The 22,869-nt window shown below is 36.1% G+C and overlaps 2 pseudogenes across 1 annotated transcript in view; one reads left to right on the forward strand and one right to left on the reverse strand.

The window, feature by feature from the left end:
- The window catches only part of LOC127485670 (uncharacterized), a 102,595-nt pseudogene that overhangs the window by 5,668 nt on the left and 74,058 nt on the right, over positions 1–22,869 (reverse strand). The window contains exons 2-3 of the transcript XR_016210297.1: positions 18,210–18,284; positions 17,149–17,243 (exon numbers count right to left, since the gene is read on the reverse strand). The product of XR_016210297.1 is annotated as an uncharacterized LOC127485670 (transcript). The remainder of the gene's footprint in view (positions 1–17,148; positions 17,244–18,209; positions 18,285–22,869) is intronic.
- LOC100355924 (zinc finger RNA-binding protein pseudogene) lies at positions 17,021–22,738 on the forward strand (annotated as a pseudogene).

Genomic DNA, 22,869 nt, shown 5'->3' on the forward strand with positions numbered 1-22,869 from the left:
ATTATTTTCAAAGAATTTAGATTTCTCTCTTTTTTTTTTTTAAGTGGAGTGTCAATAAGGCATTATAATGCTAAATTCATAGGCTCAGGAGGCAGATTATTTTTCTTTAAATTCTGATTCTTTCACTTAGTAGACTTAGTAGATGTCTGAGCTTGGACAAGTTATTTAACCCTTCTATGTTTCAGGTTCATCACTGGGAAAAGGGAAAACCCAATTTAAATGTTATCTTCTGTGTGAGGCCTTTTCTAAACTCTCTAAAAAGATTTAGATGCTGTGTTATGAAATCCTGTGATATTTTACTAAAATTATGCCACAACACTCACAATGTAGCATTTCTCTCAGACTATAATAGAACACAGAAAAGGCTGAACTTATACTTTATTCAACATTATATCCCTGCCATAATTGCCAGCTACCTACCAAACATCTTTTTTTCTCATACTCTTGCTGGTATCTCTTGTAGTTAGCAATGATAATGTAACCAGTTAGAAGCTAAAGAAGGTCAAATGACTGTGCTCTGGATAAAGAATATAGATACACATGTACTATGCTTCTGCCCTTGGCCATACAATCTTGGTCTCTGCATGCCTTTTTCCCTCTCTATGATGAGCTTAGTTACATGTTGCGACTACAAGAGAAGCAATCTTGATTTCTGAATGACTATGCTATGCACTGTTGGCCACAAGACTGTTTGTTGTACGGCAGTGCAGCCTAGCTTTCTGTATCTGATAGTCTAAGGTTGGCTGTGGAGAGCTGAAGAAACCTGATCCCTTGATAACAATCTGGAGCTCTCTGGAACACTTGCTGAAAAACAAACTCTCATTTGTAACAGTTTTTCTGTTATTTATAGCTGAATAATATACCTTAGTCTTACTATCTGGGATATTCATGGAATAGTAAGGACTCAAAAAAATTACAGAATAAACAAGTTCCTAAGAAGTTAAATATCAATATAATTTCAGAGTTTTAAAATGTATAGATGTAATTAGGAAAGGGTAACATTTTAAATTCATTACAAAGATACTCTAACAAAGCAATTGGTACTGATGCTCTCTATATAGTATGAAAAGACTAATTTCATATCTATTGTAAATATATGATTGCATATTAATATTATATCATATAAATTTTATATATTTAATTGGTAAAAAGGAGAGTAAATATTATATAGAATAAGAAATCGGAATGTGAGTTTGGTATAAATTAGATTAGGGAAAAATAATCAAAGGAAAACTAAAAAGAAATCAGGGTAGAAATTAAACATGCTGGGGCCAGCACTGTGGCGAGGCTGTTAAAGCTGCCACCTGCAGTGCCAGCGTCCCATATAGGCGCTGGTTCAAATCCCAGCTGCTCCACTTCCAATCCAGCTCTCTGCTATGGCCTGGGAAAGCAGTAGAAGATGGCCCAAGTCCTTGGGTCCCTGCACCCTTGTGGGAAGACCCTGAGGAAGCTCCTGGATCCTGGCTTCAGACTGGCACAGCTTCAGCTGTTGCTGTCAGCTGGGGATTGAATCAGTGGAGGGATGACCTCTCTCTCTCTTTCTGCCTCCCCTTTTCTCTCTGTGTAACTCTGACTTTAAAATAAATAAAATAAATCTTTTTTAAAAAAATAAGTTATCCATGCTGAATCCCCAAAGTTGGCCCCAAAAATTCAAAGCAAAAATTCTTATGAGAATAGAGAGACACTGTTTAGAGAAATGGTTCTCTTTTGAATATTTCAAATTCTTCCACTTCTTTCACTCATTGTCTGAGTTTTTTTTTTTTTTATGTTATAGGATAGTTTAGAGAGGGGGGAAGGAGTAGAATACAAATTCTGCCACAGAGGAATCTTTGCTGATATAACCCATCAGAAGACATAGCAACATAAATAAAAGCTGTACCTCATGAATTAACAAAAACTCAATCAGTAGGACAACTAATGCTGACTTCTCCCTCCTTCCCGCTTTAGCTGCGCAAATCTTCACAATAAAGCTGGTCAGTTCCAATGCACCACCACTGCCAGAGACTATTAAAAGATCTGATGTCCATAATGGGTACATAAAGGCTTTCAGCTTTCTTATACACAAGGTTTTTTTTTTTTTTTTTTTTTTTGAGAACTTCCAAAAACCTTGGTAAAGGTCCTTGTAAGTCTCTGTATGAAAACAGCCACAGGCCTTTGAATACAATGTGATATTTGAGATAAAGAGACACCAAATCCTGGACTATAAACTGCAAGGATTTGTCTCTGAACGGAAAGCGAGGATTTAAATTGACTAAATCTTGGAAATATTCTTAAGTTTAGTTAAGCGACAAAGTCAGGGGTCGGCACTGTGGCCCAGCAGGTTAAAGCCCTGGTTTGCAGTGCTGGCCTCCCATATGGGAGCTGGTTTGATGGTTTGAATCCTGGCTGCTCCAATTATGACCTGGCTCTCTGCTAAGACCTGGGAAAGCAGAAGAAGATGGCCCAAGTCCTTACACCCTATATCCATGTGGGAGACCCGGAAGAAGCTCCTGGTTCCTGGCTTCAGATAGGCACAGCTTCGGCTATTGCAGCCATCTGGGGAGTGAACCAGCAGATGGAAGACCTCTCTCTCTCTCTCTCTCTCTCCCCCTCTGCCTCTCTGTAAAGCCTTTCAAATAAATAAATAAATAAGTATTTTTTTAAAAAAGAGACTAAAGGCATAGGAGAGATCCAATTTAGGGCTTAAGGTTTATTGTTTGCAAATTTATTAAATTGTACCTCATTTTATCTATGAATTTATCATGCAATCTAAGTGAGTAAATGTGCACTTAAGTGTTATAGAAGTTATTTTACAATTTTGGTTAACATTAAATATCCACAACATACATAAATATGTAGTCTGCTCTGATAAATGGAAGCAAATTAGTAAGTATATTCCTATTTCTCATACTGTGTTAGAAAAGTTCTTGAACTTGAAATGAAAAACAAAATAAAACACTGAACCTCCACTATGTTAGAAAATTGCTTTCAAAATTCTATTACTAACAGTTGACTGGAAATGATCTTTTGGTAGAACCAAAACACATTGTGCACTAACAAATAATAGTTACTAATTTCTTACATTGCTATAATCTTTCTAGCTGGCTTGTTCTGCTTAATTTAGCAATGTGAAATCAAATTATATTTTAAGGGATACATACAAAAAATGAACAGTGAGTATACTTGTTCTCAAGATTCTAATTATAACTGATTTTCTGTGTCAAATGTTACAGGAAAAATGCACCCCCTTTCATCAATGAACAGAGCAATTAGACAAAAATTCAACAAGCAGCAGAACTAATCTATACTATGAACCAAATGAACCTTATTGATATCTACAGAACTTTTCACTACACAGTTGCAGAATATACACTCTTCTCATCAGTGCATGGAACTTTTTCTAGGATAACAGTATACTAGTCCCTAAAACACTCTGAATAAATAAAAAATGAAATCATACCATGTATCTTTTATGATCAGAATTGCCTGAAGCTGAAAATTAGTAACTTAAGAAAATGCAGAAAATATTCAAACACATGGACACTGAACAATACACTCCTGAATGAATGATGGGTAACAAAAGAAATCAAAAGGGAAGTCAACAATTCCTGGAAAGAAATTATGTGGGGACTGACACTATGGAATATTAGGAAAAACTACAGCCTACAATGCTGGCATCCCATATGGGTGCTGGTTTGAGTCCTGGCTGCTCCTCTTCCAATCCAGCTCTCTTCTATGGCCTGGGAAAACAGTAGAAGATGGTCCAAGTGCTTGGGACCCTCCATACATGTGAGAGACCCAGAAGTTCCTGGCTCCTGGCTTCGGATTGGCTCAGCTCCAGCTTTTATGGCCATCTGGGGAGTGAACCAGCAGATGGAACATTCTCTCTCTCTGCCTCTGCCTCTGCCTCTGTATAACCCTGCCTTTCAAATAAATAAATAAATAAATCATTTAAAAAATTATGTAATACAGCAAGAGAAGTCCAAAGAGAGAAATTTCTATCAATCAGTGCCTATGTCAATCAGTTTCTATACCAAGAAATTGGAAAGACATCAAATATATGGTCTAAAAATACTTTCAAGGACCTAGAAAAACAAAAATAATCCAAGACATAAATTAGTAGTAGAGAGAAATAATTAAAATTAGAGGAGGAATATACAAAATTGAAACTCCAAATATGATACAGATCAGTGAAATGAAGAGCTGATTTTTTGAAAAAAAAAATGATTCATTGTTTTCCCAATTAAATAAAAAAGAGGGAAGAGACCCAAATCAATAATTCAGAGATAACAAGGAGAAGTTACAATAGATACTATAGAAATAAAAAGAAACATCAGGAATTACTACAAACAATGATATGCCAACAAATTTCAAAATCTGGAAGAAATGTGTAGATTTCTGCACAGATGCAATCTATCAAAATTGAGGCATGAAGACATAGAAAACCTAAATAGACAAATAACCAAGATGGAATTGAATCAGTAATAAAGACCCTCCCAACAAAAAACGCCCTGGACCAGATGACTTGACTGAAGAATTTTACCAGACATTTAAATAACTAACTCCAATTCTTCTCAAGCTACTCAAAACAACTGAAAGGGAGAGAATCCTCCCAAACTCTTTCTATGAAGCCAGCATCACTCTAATTCCTAAACCAGAAGAAGATATCACAAAGAAAGAGAACTACAGACCAATATCACTGAGGAACATAGATGCCAAAATCCTCAACAAAATACTTGCCAATTGAATCCAACAACACATCAGAAAGATCATTCACCCAGACCAACTGGGATTTACCCCTGGTATGCAGGGATGGTTCAACATATTCAAATCAATAAATGTGATACTTCATATAAATTGAAGAATTAAAACCATATGATTATCTCAATGAACATAGGAAAAGCATTTGATAAATACAACTTTCATGATGAAAACCTTAAGCTAATTGGTTATAGCATGAACATTCCTTACCAGAAATAGGTAATATATGACAAATACACAGTCAGCATCATCCTGAATGGGCAAAAGTTGGAAGCATTTGCATTAAGATCTGGAACCAGACAAGGACGTCCACTTTCAACACTGCTATTCAATATAGTTCTGGAAGCATTAGCCAGAGTCATTAGGCAAGAAAAAGTAATCAATGGGATACAAATTGGAAAGGAGGAAGTCAGATTATCCTTGTTTGCAGATGACATGATCCTATATATAAGGGGAACCCAAAAGACTCCACAGAGACTATTGGAACTCTTTAAAGAGTTTAGTAAAGCTGCAGGATATCAAATAAACACACAAAATCAATAGACCTTATAGACACAGACAAAGCCATGGTTGATAAAGAACTTATAAGATCATTCCCATTCATAGTAGCTACAAAAAATCTAAATACCTTAGAATAAATTTAATCAAGGAAGTGAAAGATCTCTACAATGAAAATTTCAAAACATTAAACAAATCAGACACTAAACAAATCAGATACTAAAAATGGAAGAATACTCCATGTTCATGAATTGGAATAATTAATATCATCAAAATGTGGATACTACTCAAAGCATTCACAGATTCAATGCAGTCCCAATCAAAATACCAAAAATATTCTTCTCAGAGCTAGAAGAAATGATTCTAAAATTCATATGAAATCATAAAAAAACAGGATATCTAAAGCAATATTAAGAAAAACAAAGCTGAAGGCATCATAATACCAGATTTTAGGACATACTACAGGGCAGTTGCTATCAAAACGGCCTGGTACTGGGCACAAAAATATGCCAACAAATTGTAAAATCTGGAAGAAATGGATAGATTTCTTGACAGATACATCAAAATTGAGGCAAGAAGACATGAAAAATCTAAATAAACCAATATCCATGATGGAAATTAAATCATTAATAAAGACCCTCCCAGCAAAGAAAAGCCATGTAGATGAATGGAACAGAATAGAATCCTCAGAAATCAATCCACATATCTATAGTAAACTAATCTTTGATAAAAAAAAAAAAGCTAAAATCAATCTCAAAGAAAGGACAGTCTCTTCAACCAGAGGAAATTGGATCTATGCCTGCAGAAATATGAAAAAAAATCCCTACCTTACATCTTAAACAAAAATCAACTCAAAATAGATCGAGTTACTAGAGGAGAACATTGAGGATATTCTTCTGGACATTGTCATAAGCAAAGACTTATTGAAAAAAAAACCTGAAAGCACAGGCAATCAAAGCAAAAATAAACAAATGAGATTACATAAACCTAAGAATCTTTTGCACAGCAAAGGAAACACTCAACAAGGTGAAAAGACAACTGGAAGAATAGGAGAAAATATTTGCAAAGTACTATACAGGTTTGGAATTAATATCCAGAATTATAAAGAGCTCAAGAAACTTGACAACAGCATCACAAACAACCCAGTTAAGAAATGGGCAAATGACTTGAACAGGCGTTTGTCTAAGAATGAAATTCAAATGGCTTACAGACACATGGAAAAGGGCTCAGGATCACTAGCCATCTGGGAAATGCAAATCAAAACCACAATGAGATTTCACCTTGCTGCAGTTAGAATGGCTTTCATACAGAAATCAAGAAACAGTAAGTGCTGGTGAGGATGTTTGGGAAAAGGTACTCTAATCCACTGTTGGTGGGATTGAAAGCTAGTACACCCATTGTGGATGCCAGTAGAGAGATTCCTCAGAAAGCTGAAAATAGATCTGAAAATATGACCAAGCCTTCCCACTCCTGGGAATTTACCAAATGAAATGAAATCAGCATATGAAAAAATTACCTGTATCCTCATGTTTATTGCAGTTCAAGTCAAATAGCCAAGCTAATGAACCCAGATGTCCATGAAGTAATTACTTGATAAAGAAAATATGGTCTACATATACTGCAGATTACTACTAAGCCATAAAAATGAATAAAATCCTGGTTTAATAAAATTGATGTAACTGGAAACCATTTTACTTAGTGAAATAAGCCAGTTCCCTGAAGGCAAATATCATGTTTTCCCCATATGGTTACTAAGAGTAAAAAAATATACTGTATATGAGCAAAATTGATATTTTGAGATTTTATTATTGTCTGTCACCCTTGTCTGTACTATTGAGGGACAGTGATTTTTGTTTTTTGTTTTTTTTCTTCTTACTATTTGTAAAAATTCATATATTTGAATTCTTTACTTAGTAGAGTTAATTTTATGATTATAAAATAAACTGAAAGTATGTAATTGTAAAAATTTCAAGAATAAGAAAGGAGGAAGGAGGGAAAGTGGGAGTGTGGATGGGAGGGAGGGCATGGTGGGAAGTGCCACTATGCTCCTACATTTGTATACATGAAATTTCTTCACCTTATATAAATAAAAATTTTAAAAAGAGGCAATTATCTGAAGATTGTTAACTAGATTCCATCCTTTTATAACCTATTTACAATGGTATTTCTAATGTATGTTAACCAAGTTTCATATTAATGATAAGGGGTACATCTTGGTTTTCTATTTTGTTCCATTGATCTCTTTGTGCAATAATACTGAAATTGTCCTGTTACTGGTTTCTGGTATCTTGAAATTTGTTAATCAAATTTTCCAATCTTCTTTTTCAGAAGATTTTTGTCTTGACCATATATTTTTTTGTTCAATAAATAATTCTTTAGTATGCATGTGTGAGACACAGGTGATATAGAAATGGACAAAGTAAAATTCCTACTTCTATGTGTTTTACATTCTAGTTGAGATTAAAGACCAAAAACAAAATTCAAGAAGGACAATTTGGCAAGGGATGATAAGAACTATGAAGGCAAATGTGCAGTGTAAAGAGATATAACATGAAAAATTAAGAATTAATAGACATTCACTCCTCCATATAGCCTTTTAATTTTTCCCATTGCATAAAAATTCTGTTGTAATTTTTAAAAAGAATACATAAAAATTGTACATATTTATGGAGTTCCATATGATGCTTTGCTGCATGTATTCAATGTATAGTGCTAAAATCAGGATAAGCATATCTCTTCAAACATTTGCCATTTGTTGGGACTGGAATTGTGGCATAGTGGGTCAATCTGCCACCTGCAAGGCCTACACCCCATCTGAATGTCAGTTCCTGTTCAGTTGCTTTGCTTCTAATCCAACTCTCTGTTGATGGCCTGGGTAAAGCAGCAGAAGATAGCCCTGGTGTTTGGGTCACCCGTGCCACCCACATGGAGTCCTGTATGGAGTTCCTGACTCCTGGGGTGGTCAGCCTGGCACAGCTCTGGCTGTTGCAGCCAACTGGAAAGTGAACCAATGGGTTGAAGATCTCCATCTCTCAGTCTCTCCTTCTCTCTCCATAACTCTGACTTTCAAATACAGGAATCAATCTTTTAAAAACCTAAACCTAAAACAAAAGCATTTATCATTTCTTTAGGCTGAACTCACTAGAATTTGTTTCTTTTTTTCAAAAGTTATACAGTACATTGTAATTATTTATAGTCACACTTTGTTATGCAATAAAACACCAGAAATTTTTGCTCCTACCTAATCATAACTTAGTATCTGTTATTAAACTCTTCTCATCCCTTCTTAACACTGATTATCCTCAGCATATGGTGACTACTATTCTATTCTCAAATTCTTTTTTTAATTTGTATTAGAGACAAAGTTACAGTCAGAGAGAGGGAGACACAGAGAGAGAGGTCTTCCATCTGCTGGTTCACCCCCCAAATGGCCACAACAGCCAGAGCTGGGCCAATCCAAAGCCAGGATCCAGGAGCTTCTTCTGGGTTTCCCAGAATGATGCAAGGGCCCAAGAACTTGGGCCAACCTCCACTGCTTTCCCAGGTTATAGCAGGGAATTGGATTGGAAGAGGAGCAGCCAGGACATGTACCAGCACCCATACAGGATGCTTGCATGGTAGGTGGAGGCTTGGCCCACTATGCTCAACACTAGCTCCACTGCACTCAACTTTTATGAGTTTAACATTTCTGATACTTATTTCGCTTAACAAAGTGATCTCCAGTTCCATTCATATCAGCACAAATGACTAAATTTCATCATTTTTATGGCTGAGTCATATTTTATTGTATGAATATATCACATGTGCTGGTAGATACTTAGGCTGTTTTGATTCCTTAGCAATTATGAAGAAAGCTGCAATAAACATGGGGTGCAGATGTCTCTTTACCACACTAATTTTCATTCCTTTCAGATATATACCAGGTACTGTGATTGCTGGATCAGATGGTAGTTCTATTTTTAATTTGTTCTGTCACCTCCATACTATTTTTCACAGAGACCACACTAATTTATATCCTTATAAGTATTCTTTTTTCTCTACATCATCCCCAGCATTTGTTATCTCTTGTCATTTGGAGACAGCCATTAGAACTGGAGTGAAGTGATATCTCATTGTGGTCTTTATTAGCATTTCTCTAAAGATTATTGATGCTGAGAATTTTCTTATGTACATTGGCTGTTTGTATGTTTTTCTTGAAAATGGCTATTTAGATTCATTCTTTATTTTAAATTTGGATTTTGTTTTGCTATTGAATTGTGTTCTTTATTGAAATCTGATTGATTTATGAATTGATTTTGGGAGATTTGATATGTCATTATTAATGTCTTATCTGTTACAAACATTGTAGGATCAATTTTACTTCTGAAAAAGATGGAGCATTAGAGACTTCATATAAATTTATACATAAGAAAATTTTAAAGATGGAAAAATGTGAAAGAATGTTTTCAAGGCATGGAACATCAAGCAGCAAAGGAAAATGGTCCCCGAGAGACAGTAAATAAAGCAGCTTAAGAATACACCCACAATTGTACTTTGTGACAGTTCTCAGGCTTCCAGACTCCAGAGCTAAACTGAGGTGACAGAGGGAGACTTTTCTGGAAGACAATGGCAACTCATGTCTACAGGGCAGAACATTGGAGAATTGAGAACCACACAGGAAAATCTCCAGAGATTGGCAGAAGCACTTGGATACTAACAGTACTGATCAGCACCCATGACCATGAAAAATCTTTGAATATAGAATTAGATTGAAGAGTACCTCACTTACAATGTGCCACTACTAGTGTCAGCTTCCACTAGCAAGAAGGAAAGAGCTTTAAGTCCACAGATCACAGGGCGAGTCCCAGGAAGGTCTTACCTCACTGATATTGTGTAGTTACACCCAGACAAAAATCACATCGTCTTCCTGAAAGGCTTGACATACAAGCTCTAAAGGTGTTAAACTTTTTTTTTTTTTTTACATAACTTAACTGTGCCTAGGAACAAAGTTCCTGTTTTAGGTTTCATAGGAATAAAAAAAAATCAGCATCCAACAAGGTAAAATTCACCACCTATGGAATTCAATAAAAAAAATTTCCAAGCATGCAAAGAAAAAAACTATGAGATTTAATGAGGAGAAAATCAGTCAACACTGCCACAGATGTTATAACTAGCCGAGCGGATATTAAAGCAGTTATTATAACTCTATTCCATATGTTCTCTACTTGGAAGAAATGTTGACTAAGTTAAATAGAGATGTGGAAGGTATCAGAGACAGCATTCATCTGTGTCCCACATTGAATTCTTAGAGGTAAAACTGCACTGCCTGTAATGAAAAATACACTGGGTTGAATTAAAAGAATAACAACAGAATAGATATCACAGAAGGTAAGATTAAGAACTTGAAGAGTTAGCAGCAGAAAGAGTCCTAAATGAAACATAAAATGGCAATAAACACAATCTCAGTGACTTACAAGGTGATCTCGTGCATCCTAATGTATCTAATTGAGTTTCTGATGAAAGGTGGGGAACAGATTGAATCCACTGCTTAAATATTTATATTCGGTTAAAATTACAAACACACAGATCCAAGAATCACTGTGGTTCTTTTCTTCTTACTATTTTTTTCTTTTTTTATATATTTTATTTGGTAAACAGACTTTATGCACTTCATATACACAAATTTAGAAACAGTGATGCTTCCCCCTTACCCTCCCTCCTGCCCATAGTCCAACCCTTCTTCCTCCTCCATCTCCTATTCCCACTCACAATTTTTACAAAGGTCTATTTTCAGCTTGCTTTATACTCATAAGAGTAACCCTACAGTAAGTAAAAATTAGGCAAATAGTGTGAGTGAAAAACAAAACAAAACAAAACAAAACACTGTGACTCAACAGCAGAGGCAAAGGCTATGCTTAGTTAATTTTATGATTATAAAATAAATGGATAGTGTGTCATTGTAAAAATTAAGAAGAAAGAATGAGAAAGGAAGGAGGAGAGAGGGCGGGAGGATGAGTGGGAGGGAATGTAAGGTGGGTAGTATCACTATGCTCCTAAATCTGTATATGTGAAATACATGAAATTTGTCCACCTTAAAAAACTTAAAAGGTTTTTTTTAAAAGATTCACGACTTTCCCCCTAAGATAAAAAAAAAAAAAAAGGCAAAAATGTCTACCATAGCATTTATTTTTAACCTGTTCAAGAGGTTCTGTTCTTTGCAATTAGGGAAAATAAGTGAAAGCTTATCTATATTTGAAATGGAGAAATAAAATAGTCTTCACTATCAGACCCTATAATTGTCTTGAAAATAGGATGTAGTCCTTACAAAGCAACTGGAACAAATGAGCAAATTTAGAAAGTTTGCAGGACACAAGATCACTGTACAATAACAATTTAAAAAATCAGAAATTGAACTAAAAATAAGCACAACCATTTTCAGTAACATTAGAAAAAGCATTTAGGTATAAATCTTATTAAAGAAATACCAAAACTGTACTCTGATAACTATAAACATTTCTGAGAAAAAATAATAAAAACTTAAATCAGTGGAGAGATATACTGAATTCATGGGTGGGAATTTTCAATGTTATTGAAATGTCAATTCCCCCTACATTGATCTATGGATTCAAAGCATTCCTAAAAATTCCAGAAAGCTTTATAAAAATGAAAGTTAATGGGATGGATTCTAAAATTTATATGCAAATGCAGAGGACCTGAAACAGATAAAACTTTGAAAGAACAAAGTTAAAAGACTAACCGTATCTGAATTCAAAAGTTTTATAAAACCACAGCAAAATGACAGACAACTAGATCAGTGAAACAAATAGGGAATCTAGAAACAGACCTCATACACACAGACAAATGATTTTCAACAAAGATGTAAAAGCAACTCAATGGAAAATGCTTGAACAATTTAATATTCATGATCAATAATAACAAGATTTTAAAATCAATATCCCACATCTATAAAACTCAACTAGTGACTTGGAGTTAGGGAAAGATTTCTTAGACACAACCAAAAGCATGATGCATAAATTAAAAAATTTGATAAATTGAATTTTACTAAAATTAAAATAATTATTATAAATGACAAGCTGGATTTTATTAAAATTAGTTATTATTTAAAATGTTTTATTAAAATTATTTAAATGATACTGTCAAGAAAATTAGAAATAAGTAAACAAAAGCAAGTCATAGACTGTGAAAAATATTTGAAAAACACATAACTGATGAAGCCCTTATATCGAGAATATAAAAAGAACTGACTTCACAGTAAAATAAGTCAGTTAAAAAGATGAGCAAATTATTTGAACAAACAATTCACCAAAAAACATGCAGATGACAAATAAGTCTGTGAAGATTCTCAATCATTTGTCATTAGGTAAATGGAAATTAAAACACTGTAAGATACTATTATTCAACTAAAATTAAAAGCCTGAACACTCCAGTAACAGTGAGTATGTACAGCAACTCAACTAACATTCTCATACATAGTTAGTGGGAAAATAAAATGGTAAAACTACTACAGAAACCTGCTTGGCAGCTTCATAAAAGTTAAATATTTACCTATTATGGAACCCAGCTATGACCTCCTAGAACTCGATAAATGAAAAGATGTCCACACAAAAATTTTACATGCAATTCCATAAGGATTATATCATGTACAAAACTGAAAACGAAACGCAAAATATCCATCAAAAGAAGAATGGATAAGCAAATTATCATATCCGTGCAGTGGATACTACTTGGAAATTAAGTGGCATTGAATATATTGTTCTGTGACCTGGCGAAGTTTGCTTAGTAGTTCTGGTAGCTTTTTATAAACTGCATCTGATTTTCTCACAGACAGTTATGGAGCCTGAAAGTAAGGAGAGTTTTAATTCTGCATTTGTAATCTGGATGCTTTTATTATTTTTCCTGCCTGATATTCAAAATAATTATGCTAATTACACTAGACAAATATAGCCATATACTGTAGACTTTGTTTTTTATAAAATTCTAGAAAGTGCAAATGCATCCAAAGTAAAAGAAGACAAATCAGTCATTTTCTGGAAAATAAGGGATGGCAGAAGTAGGAGGCATTGGGAAGTAAGGATTAAAAATGAATATGAGACTGCTGGCTACAGAGATTCAAATTATATGAGGACATACATAGGCTGAAAGTGAAGGGATTAGAAAAAAGATATCTCATGCAAATGGGAACCAAAAGGGAACAGAGGTGACCATATTTATATTTGAAAAAAATACAAGTTAATTTAAAAATGGTCACAAGAGACAAAGAAATAAACAATGTAAGCAGAAAAGGGCCATTTCATTAGGGATTATAAATACATATTCAGAGATAAGAGCAAAGGACACAAATATAAGAAATAAAAGGAAAACATTTGCAGAACTGAAGGGAGAAATAAAGTAATGAAGTAAAAGTATAATTTAGTCCTTTATTTTCAAAAATGGATAACTGGAGAGAAGGTCAATAAAAATAGGATGAAAGATATCAAGTATTGATGAGGATTGAGACAAAAGCCCTTGTACGCTGTTGGTGAAAATGTAAATTAGCACAGCTATTATGAAAAACTGGATGAAGCTTTCTCAAAATACTAAAATTAGAGTTGCACTGTGATCCACAATTAACTTCCAGATATTAACCCAAAAAATATGAAACCATAATGTCAAAGAGTATCTGTGCTCCTATGTTCATCACAGTATTATTTGCTACAGCCAAGTTATGGAATCAACCTAAGTGGTTGTGTAACATATGAGTGGCTAAAGAAAATGTGGCTTCTAAAAATAATAGAATACTATCCTCTCTCTCTCTCTCTCTCTCTCTCTCTCTCTCTCTCACACACACACACACACACACACAGCCATGACAAAATGCCATCGTTTGCAGAAAATGACTGAAATTGGAGATTATAATATTAAGTGAAGTATGCCAGGCACAGGGAGACAAATACTGCATGTCTTAGTAACATGCAGAATCTAAAAAATCGAACTCATATAAGCGAAGAGCAGAATAGTAGAGAATTATGGGATTCTGGGTAGGGATTAGGGGAATAGGAAGATGATGATCAGGGGTTAAAAAGGTTTTATTAGAGAGCGGAACTGTTGTCAAACAGATATAGAATTGTAATTTTGCAAGATGAGAAAGTCCTAGAGACCTATTGCACAAGGTGCATGTAGCTGCTTCTGTGTTACACATTTAAATCATTAATTTGGTAAATTTTATAGCATGTCTTACCACAATAGAAAAAAAAAGGGACACAAGGAAAATTTTAGGGTTATGTGCATGATTTTTTTCGCAGGTGTCATCATATTTCAAATCCTATGTTTTTTAAATATGTGCATTGATTTGTATATAACTAAAGGTATTTAAAAATAAGCTGTAACAAAATAAAAATAAACAGTATACTCTCATTTTTGTTCAGGTTTGATTTGTTATTTCCCATAGAACTACTTGATTTATGTTCTTGGTCACCTTAAGGGGTTCTTAGCATTTCAGGTTGTTAGTATTTCTAACATGGAGTTGAATATATCTATAATGTGCCTATTGAATTCTACAAATTCTTGCAGTTTTAGCAACAGTATACTTTCTAAAAAATCAGAATATGGTGAATGGGTTCAGTTATATGAGATCTGATAGCATGTTACACACACACACACACACACACATACTAACACACACACACACAAACACACAGGATCTCACAATCTTCACTCCCTCATCCTCATTCCTTCCTAATTTCTAAGAACAGATTCACAAAGTGGTGTTTGGCAGTAGCTGCTTATACAATGGGGTTGTGGTGCTAAGGCAGAGGTTTCTGGAGGCACCCTAGATACAACCAAGAGCTAAACAAATGATAATTGCAGAAGTCCTGCACTGCTATTCAATGTTGCACTTTTTACAATGAAAACTTAGGATAATTTCCCTGTGCTAGTCAAGGTCATTAAACTTAACTTAGGACTTCACATATCAGGCTGGGATATGTTCTGTTAAGGGAAACTTCCCAGGGAGAAAACATAGTGCCAAAACCTGTTAAATAAAGACCCATATTGTCACTGAAGTCTTGGGGACAGGTATTTGGTATAACTGTGATCTCTGCTTCCCATGTGGCAGAGAAGGTGTTCTTTCTATCAACTCACCGTCATTTCAGTCTATCAGGGTTACTTTCTATCGTGAAAACAGAATCTCTGTTAGACTCTTTTTGACCAGTATTCCTAGAATTTGTCAGGACAATCAAGAATATTTCAAAATACACTGATGTTAATCAACACTAATGTGAGCTATGCTTTCATACTGAGGTGTCAACTGCCTACAGCATTACATATGGACCTTGGAGATAGTTCAGTGTGTCTGTGTTCACCAGCCTGGAGAGATGAGACACACTGGAGGTATTTTGATAAAGATAAACATTGAGTAAATCGGAATAATCTTTGCAAACTCCAGATGTTTCTAATAGCTGTATATTTGCCTTTGTTTTTAGACTCAAACATCTGGCTGATTACATTTCTCTGTGGCTTTGGTAGATACAACCATAGACAAGACCAATGTAAAATAATGACTAATACAATCATATTTTAACTTTGTAACATTAACAAAGTTTAGAATGCATATGATTTACTTTTATATATTTAAATAAAATTATAACATAAAAATGAGATGGAATTATAGGTGTTTTATGTGAGTATTTAATTTGGTTAGTTAGGAATTCTAAAAAAATACGCTGAAAACACATCCTCACTTAAATAAAATAAGTGGAACAGAAACAATTGAAAATGCAATAGTAGCAAGGAATAAGAGAAAAATGAGAAGACAGAGAAAAAATGGCAAAAAGCTTCAATGTACATTATTTTTCAGGAAATCATTCCAGTTGCATGTAATATGAACACTAGTGTTTCTTTGAGGCTGAACATGTATGAAATTTGACATTTAGTTAGTATGTAGTTTGTTGCAAGCATTCTGGTGTATCATATGCATAGACTATTCCCCAAGGAGGCATTTGCAGCTTGTAGCTTTGGAAGGGTTAAAGTTTAACTAGCTTTCTGATAATTTAATGCACACGATAAACAAGGAGAAGGGCTCGGAAGTAGGGTCTACTTTTAAGTATGATGAAACTTCATTTTGAAGTCATTTCAAAATTAAAAAAAGGTTCAAAATCATACCAGAGTTCTCAAATGCCCATTATCTGATTTTGTATAACTACAGTACAATGATCAAAATAAAAAAAAATAATAAAATGTCTATCTAGTCTATAGACCATATTCACGCCTTGTAAAACAATGTTTTTTACCTAGGTCAAGAAGCATATAATAGCACTATATCTTCTTTCATATCTTCTTTAACCTGGAGCAAACATCCAATTTTCCTTGTTCTTTATGATAGCAGCACTTTTGAAGAGTGTTGGCCAGTAATTTGCACATAATGGTTCTCAATTTGGACCTGTCAGGAACTTCTCTATTTAAGGCCAAATTGCTTTCCATTAAAGTAATACCTATGTATACTTTTTTTTTTAACCAACAGTATTTGAAAATGCTCATTTTGTTATATTTTCAATAGCTATTATTAACATTTGTGAAAAATCTTGTGAGATCAAAAAAAGAGCATGCACTTCTGTTTTAGTACATTGTACTACTGTTTTTATATCATTTAGTCTATTAAATTTACATGTTCAGATTTCTTTGTGAAACATTTTTTCCCCAGGTACTGTGCCAACCTATGGCAGAGCATTAGTTCTATTTTCTTCTGGACACTTGACCTCTTATTCATAGAATGCATCCTCCACTCTCCCTTGCAGTGGGTATGGCTATGAGGCCAAATTTTCAACAACTGAACAGTGTGGAAGAGATGTATTCAATATTCTCTTGTATACAAGGTGAGGGTGTCCTCTGGTTCCCCAGTACTTGAGAACCTGGAGATGTGGCGACCTGGCTTACCTGTGGTTATGGACAATGCTCCCAGGAAACTGAGTGATGGACAGAAGAAGCTTCGGTGATCAAGGGCTCAGAGCTCACTGGTCAGTCTCTTTGTTCTCACATGAAAACGAAACAAAATTTTATCTTATTGAAACCATTTTATGTTGTCATTTTCATGACAACAGCTTAATCGCTATCCCCATTTTTATTATATGGCCTCATATTTTTCTCTGTGATCTTTATCATCTGTTTTTTAAACTATTAGCTCTATTTTATGTTACAGATATTTCGTACAATTTGCCACTTACTCTTTAACATGGTTTCAGAGATTTGAATATATAAAACATACAATTGTTGAGTGTAAAAATTAATATTTCCTTTATGCTTTATTTTATATTGTATTTATCCAAGATCGTTCTATTCTGGCTTTTGAGCAAGTATTTTTTTTCTATTAATGTGACCAGAAAGTCACACTCAGCTATCCAAACACACACAAGTTTATATATTAAAAGAATTATAAGACAACACATCTGCTAATATTCGATAGTGTAAAAGAGCACTTCACAGTGCACAGAAAATGGCATTAAAGTATATTTACTTTGATCCAAAAACTTTTTAAATTCATGCTGGCCATCAGGACTGAGCATTTCTGCAGCTTTAAGCCCAGTGACAAGGCTGCCTTCCTGGCAGAGAAGCTGGAAAAGTGGCCCCTGATTGCTCTGTTCTAGTAAGCATCCTTCCCTGCTATTGGAAAACAAGCAACAACTAACTTAATCGACGTTGACACAGTTTCCTCACAGAAACTACACGCCCCTGTCTTAAGCTTCCGTTTCTGTCCCTCAGTAGTTTCCTGGAGACCTCCTCTATTTCTAATTGGAGTGCTGCTCCTTTTGAATTTGCTACCACATTCTAGATGCCAATAGAGGGAGGGAAGTATTGTTTTTCTTTATCACTTTCTGTCTCTCATTTCTTTTTCTGTCTTTTGTTCATCTTTTTTGGCTATTTCTTTTCTTTAATTAGTTGGAACAGTACTGTATTTTACCACAAAACCATTACCAAGTCCATTCATACTGGGTACTTACTTATTTGCCTTTTTCTATCCCAGAGTCGCATGAACAAAATTATGTGGAGTACACGCTGAGAAATGGCCAAAGTATCTAGAGAGAAATAGAAATATATTTCATGTTCTTACATATCTGCTGAAAAAGAAACTCTTTGATATAAATGAAAAAATTTAATTAGTTGGCTTCCCAAAACTTCTGTTCTAAGCATTTCATAAACTGTCAAAGAAAACCACTGTGTCCTTTCAGTATCCCCAGAGGGATGTCTTTCTTTAAATATATTTTAACAGAATATTTTGTAAATATGAATAATCCTCTTGAGAAAACGGTGAAATGCACTGTCTTTATGAACCCATATATACAGTGAACCCTCAATTCATTGAATTGTTAGGATAGAAATTATTTCTACATAACCCAATGTATTCAATATGGTTTTGCTCAAATACCAAGAAGAGTATTAAAAAAAACAATGAGAAATCACTTATTCTACCATATGTTATGCCTAATTTAAAATCATAATAACTAAGAGAATTATTGGAGTGTTAGGAATAGAGATCAAACATAGACTATATGAACAGAAGCCAGAATCCATAAACTGAAGTAAGAAATATATAAAAACTAGATTTGGTGCATAAATATGATATAAGTCAATGACACTTAGATCCTCACCACACTGTTGGAATAATTTGTCATTTATATGACAAGAAGTAAAACTAACTGCACACAGTTCTAGGTATACCAAAGATTGAAACATCAAAGGTAAATCTTCAAATTAACAGGAAAATATTTGTACAAATGTTATGACTCTAGTATATACAAATGACTAAAAAACAAAGGCATAAGACTTTAACTGAATATTTTGTGTGAAAATTAAATTGTGCAAAATAAAATACTTGTAAAAGACAAGACATAGACTAACATAAGATAATTTCAGTTATTTAATGTTGGAATCTTAAAATCTTAAGAAATCACAGGGCAGAATAAACAATCTATCAGAAAAATGGGAACAAATAATTCATAGAGTAAGAAACCTAAAAGACTAACACACATTTAAAAAAATCAGTCATAGTTGTCAACAATGAAGTGCAAATTAAAACAAAAATTAAATAGCATTACCTGTATACCACTCTGCACGGCAAAAGATGAAATTCTTTTTGGAAATTTACAATACTAACGTTACATGTATGTAAAATTATCTACTTTCTAGGGTGATCAATTTTAACAGTTTACCAGGCTGGAACAGTGGTAAGTTCCAGCCAAACCAATAGCAGTCGGTCACTTTAGTCAGGGTATACACTGTAAGTAACGTCACCATATTGGTATTACACAAAGCATATTACTCACAGGAGGGAGGCCACGGGTGAGAGCTCGGAGTGCAGCAGCAGCAGCCCGGGCCCAGGGTTCCCACACGCCCTGTAGTGCTTTCTCCTCTGTGCTGGCCGGCTGGGGAAGACGCCAAAATGGCGACGGCAACTACTTTGGATTCACCCACAGCGGGGCGGCGGCGGCCCAGTGTAGCCAACAGCCAGCTTCGGGTGTGGCCTGTTCTCATCCAACTACAGTTCTGGCTGCACTGTCCATCAGGCTCCAGTAGCTGCTCGCACGGTTACTGCTGCCTATGCACAGTTGTGGTTGCCAGGCCTGCTCCAGTAGCTGTGGCCGCTGCAGCAACAGCTGCCGCCTATGGAGGCTGCCCTGCTGCACAAACAGCAGCTGACTGTGGTTATACCCAGAGGCAACGAGAAGCACCAGCACCACCTCCCCCAGCTCCTACACAAAATTCCCAGGACTCCTACTCCTAGGTAAGACCCACAGCTCCTGCTGCAGCTTACGACAGTCAGCAGTACTACCAACAACCACCAGCAACTGCCGCTGTCCTCGTTGCTGCTGCCCGGCCTCAGCCTGCTGTTGCTGAAACCTACCATCAGACCGCTCCCAAAGCAGGTTATAGCCAAGGCACAACTCCGCATACTGAAGCCCAGCAAACTCGACAGTGACAGCCATAAAACCAGCCACACCGAGTCCAGCTACCACTACTTTCTCCACTTGTCCTGTGTCCTCCACGTACAGCCAGTGGCAGCTGCAGCCACGGGGGTGCGGCCCTACACTCAGAGTGCTACTTACAGCAGCAGGGCAGTTACTCACTCTGCACATCTCACTCAGGTTATGAAGCAGCAGTGTGCTCAGCTGCATCTTCCTGCTGCCCACAGCAGCAGCAGCAACAGAAGCTGCAGCAGCTGCCTGGACAGGGACCACTTTACTAAAAAAGCACCATTCCAAAAGAAACAGCTGAAACCAAACAGCCCCGAAACCACGCCAGATTCACTGCTGTGATGTGTGTAAGATCAGCTGTGCTGGACCACAGACTTACAAAGACCATTTAGAAGGACAGAAACATTAAAAAAGAAGCCGCATTGAAAGCCTCACAAAATACCAGCAGCAGCAACAACTCTGCTCGTGGGACTCAACCAGCTGCGTTGTGAGCTCTGCGATGTGTCCTGTACAGGAGCAGATGCATATGCTGCCCACATCCGCGGTGCTAAGCATCAGAAAGTGGTTAAATCACATACAAAACTGGGTAAACCAATTCCATCCACAGAGCCAAACGCTGTTAGCGAAGCTGCTTCTTCAACAGCTGTATCTGCTTCAAAACCGACTGCCTCTCCTTCAAGTACTGCAGCAAACAATTGCTCTGTGAATGCTTCATCGATGGCAACTTCTTCAGTGAAAGGTCTTACTACTACAAGAAACACATCTCTTAACAGCACATCCAGCACTAAAGTATCAGCGGTGCCTACAAATACGGCTGCCAAGAAAACATCTACACCCAAAATAAACTTTGTTGGTGGTAATAAACTGCAGTGAACAGGAAACAAAGCAGAAGACTTAAAAGGAACGGAATGTGTTAAAAATGCTCCTGTCACTTCTTCTGAGCACATTCCAGAAGTAAAGTCAGACACGGTGTCAGAGCCGGTCACACCTGCATCTCTTGCAGCTTTACGGAGTGACGTCCAGCCAGTGGGCCACGATCATGTGGAGGAGGTACAAAATGATGAAGGAAAAGTAATTAAAAAAAAAAGTAATTAGGTTCCATTGTAAATGATGCGAGTGCAATTTTAATAACCCCAATGCTAAGGAGATGCATTTAAAAGGACGAAGACACAGACTTCAATATAAAAAAAAAAGTAAATCCAGATTTGAAAGTAGAAGTGAAGCCCAGTATTTGAGCAAGAAAGATTCAAGAGGAGAAAATGAGAAAGCAAATGCAGAAGGAAGAGTATTGGCAAAGACGAGGAGGAGGAGCACTGGAGGATGGAAATGAGACATTATGAAGAGGACGTGCCCTGGAGAAGAAGAGGAAGAACAACGTCATTGGGAGGATCACCACTGGATGCCTGACCAGGCTATCGACATGGTCCTCCAGGCCCCTTAGGCCTCTGGGAGTGTGACCAGGCATGCCGCCTCAACCACAGGGGCCTGCACCTTTGCGTCGTCCCGACTCATCTGATGACCGTTATGTGATGACAAAGCATGCAACCATTTATCCAACTGAGGAGGAGTCACAGGCAGTTCAAAAAAATTGTTCCTATCACTGAACGTGCTTTAAAACTTGTTTCAGACAGTTTGTATGAACATGAAAAGAGCAAGAACAAGGAGGGAGATGATAAGAAAGAGGGAGGGAAAGACAGAGCTTTGAAAGGAGTTTTGCAAGTGGGAGTATTGGCAAACGGATTACTTTTCCAAGGAGATAGAAATGTCAACCTTGTTTTGCTTTGCTCAGAAAAACCTTCAAAGACATTATTAAGCCGAATTGCAGAAAACCTCCCCAAACAGCTTGCTGTTATAAGTCCTGAGAAGTACGATATAAAATGGGCTGTATCTGAAGTGGCAATAATTTTGAATTCCTGTGTGGAACCCAAAATGCAAGTCACTATCACCCTGACATCTCCAATTATTTGAGAAGAGAACATGAGGGAAGGAGATGTAACCTCGTGTATGGTGAAAGACCCACCGGCCGTCTTGGACAGGAAAAATGCCTTGATGCTCTGGCTGCTCTACACCAAGCTAAGTGGTTCCAGGCTAGAGCCAATGGTCTGCAGTCCTGTGTGATAATCATACGTATTCTCTGAGACCTCTGTCAATGAGTTCCAGCTTGGTCTGATTTTCCAAGCTGGGCTATGGAGTTATTAGTAGAGAAGGCAATCAGTAGTGCTTCTAGTCCCCAGAGCCCTGGAGATGCACTGAGAAGAGTTTTTGAGTGTATTTCTTCCGGGATTATTCTTAAAGGTGGCCCTGGACTTCTGGATCCTTGTGGAAAGGATCCATTTGACACCTTGGCAACAATGACTGACCAGCAGCGTGAAGACATTACATCCAGAGCACAGTTTGCTTTGAGACTCCTTGCATTCCACCAAATACACAAAGTGTTAGGCATGGATCCATTACCAGAAATGAGCCAACGTTTTAACATCCACAACAGAAAATGAAGAAGGGGTAGTGATGGAGTTGATGGATTTGAAGCTGAGAGGAAAAAAGATAAAAAAGATTGATAACTTTTAAAAAGTTTCTGTAATTCTTCATCGTTAAATAGAGGTGCCAATTTGTTGGCTGTTTTTCATTCATAATAATGTCTACTTTGAAAAATTCATCAAGAAATTAAAGAATTTCATGGAAGAACCAA

The sequence above is a fragment of the Oryctolagus cuniculus genome, chromosome 7 (assembly GCF_051225735.1).
Source record: "Oryctolagus cuniculus isolate XC-2025 breed Fujian yellow rabbit chromosome 7, ASM5122573v1, whole genome shotgun sequence".
Lineage (NCBI taxonomy): Eukaryota > Metazoa > Chordata > Mammalia > Lagomorpha > Leporidae > Oryctolagus > Oryctolagus cuniculus.